Source organism: Tympanuchus pallidicinctus, unplaced genomic scaffold (genome assembly GCF_026119805.1).
Source record: "Tympanuchus pallidicinctus isolate F22 unplaced genomic scaffold, pur_lepc_1.0 scaffold13, whole genome shotgun sequence".
Classification (NCBI taxonomy): domain Eukaryota; kingdom Metazoa; phylum Chordata; class Aves; order Galliformes; family Phasianidae; genus Tympanuchus; species Tympanuchus pallidicinctus.
The window spans coordinates 9,898,412-9,903,780 of NW_026294648.1; positions in this window are offsets into that span (position 1 = coordinate 9,898,412).

A 5,369-nucleotide genomic window follows, 5' to 3' on the forward strand; every position below is an offset into this window, starting at 1 on the left:
TTTTTTGTAATGGTGACCAGCAACATGCTCTTAATGTAAATAAGATAATAAGATGCGTATTGAAAAGGACAGCATGGACTATGCAAAAAAATTCTGAGCGATCCACATGGCATCATGCTGTCATTGTGCAGCACTATGTTTTGAAAAGGAACCAAGGAAAAGGCAAATATTGGATATTAGGAAAAATTTATTCTCAGAAAAAGTAGTGGGATATTGGCACAGGCTGTCCAGGGGGATGGTGGAGTCGTTGTCCCTGGGGTGATGAAGAAAAGGGCAGGATGTGTCACCAAGGGATGTGATCTAGGGTAGTCACAGGCATGGTGGTGGTCGGATTAGATGATCTTAGCGGTCCTTCCAACTGCAATGATTCTATGATTCTGTGAAATGATGCACAGACAAGAAAGTGCAAGAAAAAATGTTTAATAAAATGGGATATTGGGGCTTCTCAGTAGTCAGCAGGGATAGAATAAACAGCAGGGAGTGTTTAGATTATATGTTAGGAGAAACTTTGTAATCTCAAAGACAGTTCTATTAAATGGTGGAGCATGCTGCAGAAATGACAGCAGACAGAGCAAAAAACCTCTGCTGCTTCTCAGGAACTGGTGAGTCCTCAGTGTGAGCATTAATCATGTGCATTCCTGAGTCAAATCCTGTTGTTCAATCAGGTGAAGTGTCTTAGCAGAGGGAATATTCCACAACAGCACTTGGGTCTCTTAAGGGAAACTTATTACAGATGTGTTAGAAGCAGTACAAATATTCTTTTAAAATTTAGTTAAGGATTAACACTGGAAAATAAAATGTTCTATGGAGAAGCCTGTCAGTTTCGATCTCTGGGGCAGGAAACATGCAAACTCTTGCACAAAGAACAGAGCTGGAAGGGGAGAGGGGACAGTCACTGACCTGGGGTCACTCCTCTCACATGGTGATGCAGCACTGCTACTGGGACTCAACATCTGCTCCAGAGCAGGCACTAACCAGTGCAAAGGTTGGTGCCTGCACCACGAGCTGGACTGCACAGGCTCTGAGAGGTTTTCTACTGCCATTACTGAGACTTTTAGTGTTTGAAGAGGCTTGAATTAATGTCCTAATAAGTAGAGAAAGAGGTCCCTATCCCTCTGCTGTCAGGAAAGGCACAATCCCTGCTGCAAAGGAGCAGAGCTGCAAGGATAGCACCTGAAGATGAGAGACACTTCCACATTTGCATCATTTTGTCCAAAGGTGAAGGTAAGTAAGTGTCCAAGCCTTTGCATTCTTATCCAAACCCAAAAGGCTCAAGTTTGGTACTGCAAACAGTGGTACTTTTCTTTCTCTTCCCTTCTTCTGCAATGAATCCAAGAGCATTTTTAAGTTGCAACAGGGGAGGTTCAGGTTGGATATTAAGAAAAATTTCGTTTCTTAAAAGAGTGGTTTGGCACTGGCACAGACTGACAGAGAGGTGGGGGAGTCACCATCCCTGGAGGTGTTCAAGAGCTGTGAGGACGTGGCACTGAGGGACATGCTTGGTGGGCACGGTGGGGGTGGGCTGATAGTTGGATTAGATGATCTTAGAGGTCTTTTCCAACCTTAATGATTCTAGGATTCTATGATTTAATCTGAACAAGTGGCAAAGAAACTCTGAATTAAGAATAGAAGAAGTTATAGGAATTTGCAAACTTCCCTCCATGATATTTTTGGACCTTGGGAGCCAATCTCCTGTGTACATGAATGCTCCATTAGGAGATCACTGCCTGATACCCTGCAGCATTCACTCAAAGTTAAAGACACAAAAACGTATGTTTGCTTTACAAAGATGTAAGGGCCTCATTTTTATTTGGATAAACTTCTATAACACTGTCTTGAAATAAATTGATTAATTTAATTTAATTTCACTTGAAGGCTACTCCTGGCTGCCCAAGACTGTAAATTTATCCAATTGCATGCAATGAAAATCAGCCTTGCATTAGTTTTTGTGTATGCATATGTGTATATGTGCATATTTAACTGATTTTTTGGTATAATTCAGTTGTCATCACTCATTGTCATGAGTTCTCTGCAATACTGTTATGGCTTACCAAGGCCCTTATTGGGTTGCGGCTGCTTTGGCACATCTGTATTTCTTTGTAATACTGTAGTAAATGATAAAAATGGTTGGAAAAAGCAGGATGCTTCCAGAAAATGGGGTCTTTGCACTACCCGTATTTTCTCTGATGATGAAAAAACGGACAACCAGGCATCGGCTTGATCTTGCATGGATCCCAGTCCATTAACCCCTCCCAACCTATTAATCCCTCCCAGTGCCACTCTGCAGTGCTGGGACCCAAATACCTCTCTGGTGTATGAACCATTTGCTTGATCTGCAGAGAAGACAATATTCTGTGCAGTACATAGTTTCCCAATGAGTCACTCTGCCCCAAATTTAACCTCCTAGATTTTATGGATTTTTTAAAGAAGTTTCTTTACAAAATATAATAGCACAGCCAAAGCTTTCATGAAGTATTTTCCAGCTGCTTAGTGGCCAAGCCTTCTGCCTAGTGTGTATTTCAGCCTAGCATACATTTGATAATCTATGCCAGTATCCAGTGTTGGTGGTCTTAAAATTCAACAACTGAGTGGAAAACTGTTAAATGCTTGGGCCTCAGAGCATGCCTAATTAATTCTTTGCAGGGTTTTAGTCCTTTAAAAAGTGTTTAAAACATGGATTCGCTGTATCATTGAATATTGCATGCTTCTGTGGAAATAAATTGCATCAGCTTGATTCCTTTGGTAGTTCAGAGAGTTATGGCTCTGCGCTCACTTGGGAAGTTTGCAGGAGTCTTTTGAAAGTTCAGGTTAAAACAGGGAAAAGTTGCTAATGATGTGGAGTAGCTCAGTGGCAAAGGGAGAGCCCAGACTGGCACCTGGGCACAGCGATCGGCCACGCTCAGAAGCAAGCTGTAAATCTGCCTTGCTCTCACCCCTACAAAAAGAATTTGCATTCAGCGTGTGGATTTTTTTTTTTAAACTTTAACCAGAAAATCATGCTTGTGTTTATTTTATTTCATGACTGCTTAAAGTGATTATAACAGCTTAATCCTGGAAAGCGCTACTAACTCCTGAGAAGCAGGTGAGGCAAGCTGAGCTTTCTTCTCTCCTGCCATCAAGCTCTGGGGTATCCCCAGAAACACCAAGCATCTTTCAACGTCTGGGCTTATGTGCTTCTTCCAAGAGAAATGTAGACGTGGATGGAGACAAACCAATGACTATGTTCTTAATGCAGAATTAAAGGGGCAAATGTCAATGCAAATATTTATTCCTCTCAGTCCATACCAGGACTTCTCCAGAAATCCCAAAGCAAGCTGGAAAGGGCAGCCACCATCTCACCTGTGTTTCCAACCTTGCAGGGTGTGGTGTGGTGTGCGTGGGTCTTGCCCATTAACAAGACTGTCTGTTGCGTTGTATAAAATATGAACAAAGCACTTCTACAAAAGGAAACGAAAAAAACGAATTCAACCTTCAAAACCAGAGTAGATCTGAACCTTAAAACTAATAAGCATGCTTTTCCTGAAGAGCAAAGGTACTACTTTTTCTATTAGTACAGTTCACAATACTTAAAAAAAAAAAAAAAGCGTTCCTATTATAAGAATTTTAATATTATCTACTGCTTTTCTGCAGAGGTGAGGAACACATCCATGGAGTTGAGCTGAGGAGGAAGAAAGTCACTGGAGAGGCACTCTGACCTTGCAAACTCCACAGCTGAAGAATTTGGAAAATGTTTGGCTGGGCACAGAGCAGCCCATCGGGAGCCAGGGCTGGGCATGGTGATGCTCTGCTGCAGCCACACAACGTTTTGCTGCCAATGGGACTGAGAATTGCACAGGATGCCTTCCAAATGGCAAACCACACTAACGTGCAAACATGCATTAGCATAAACGCAGCACTGCCAAATACAGCTAGCTAAAAAGCACACACCTAAATGTGGAATTGTGCATTAATCCCCCCTCTTCTTTTCTTTTCTTTCTTTTTTTTTTTTTTTTTTTTTTGAATATGCAAGTGCCCACTTTGTGTTGTAATTCCATGTGGTTGCACTGCGATCTGCAAGCAGTCCTCGCTGCTGGTATGTCATGCTGTGGTTTCATGGGGCACCCTCAGGCAGAACATCCCCACTGATGGACTCAGTTCTGACCTACACATCGCAAAAATAGAGGGCAACCGATTTTCTTGGCCACTCCATACAGGTTTCACTGGTATTCCATGTTTGTTAAATGGAAACCAATTGAAATTGCACTTATTGGAGATTAATTATGTGATAGATATATTGCACTTTGTATTTAATTAACCGTTTTGTGTTCAATAGAAGGAGGTCACTTTGCTACAGTAGTTGTGTACCGCTAACCCGCTGTGACAGTGAGGAAGAGAGAACTGCTGTATTATTTAACAGCCACACCAGCCTGCAATGTTTAAGAAACAGCAATACGGAAGATATAATCGCTTATTGTAATTTGAAGTACTTTATACTCAGGTTCATCAGTCCACGTGCACTGGCAGTTGCTTGAAAGTATAGTTAGAATTTCACCCAACTCTCTCCAGTTCCCTCGGCTGTGGGCGGCTTCTCTGCTATACCCATATGTGCACAGTTGCCTTCATAACACTGGTTTAGAAATTAATTTGCCAATGTGGTTGAGGAAATCAGCGTTTTCCTCTATCCTCCTTTTAGGTGGGTCATGGCTAAGGCTGAGGTCTAAAAATCGGCACTTGAATTTTCACTGTAGTTTAAATTTCCTCCCCTAGACTGCTGGCATGCCACAGGAATATAGTTATTGCCCTACAGAAATTGCAGTTTTACTGGTCTGGCATCCTGTTGCTGGCAGTGATCTACAGCAGATGCTCCAGCAGCAGACAAAAGCATTGGGAGCCAAATGGCAACAGAATTCTGCGCAGGGTTGTCCTCATGCCCCAGGACACTGGAAGGGGACTGAGTGCCATATACTGCCTGCCTTTGTGCAGCAGTAAGGAGATCCCCATTCCAGGTGTGTAGGAAGGATGTGCAGGTGCTGACAGCTGAGCTCTGTGCCTTGCTGGATGCGGACATGCTGATGTAACTGTGTGTGTGTGGGATGATCGCATTGCTCTGAGAGCACCGGGGTTTTGAAAGGGTCACCAATATTTTAATACATCGCTTGGACCCCCGGGGTTTGTATGGGCTTTATTCTGCACGGTGCTTTGGCAGACACAACTGAAGATAGCACAGAGCCATGGGCTCTGGAATGGTGATATCTGTGGGCTCAGGTTTGCTCGTCCCATGCACAGCATGCTTTAAGCTCTCTCTCGGCACCACGAGTGCCCATGACCCGTGCTCGCTGCTCACCGCACTGAAGTGAGCAGCCATGTGTTTTTTTTGAAGCTGTCCTTCT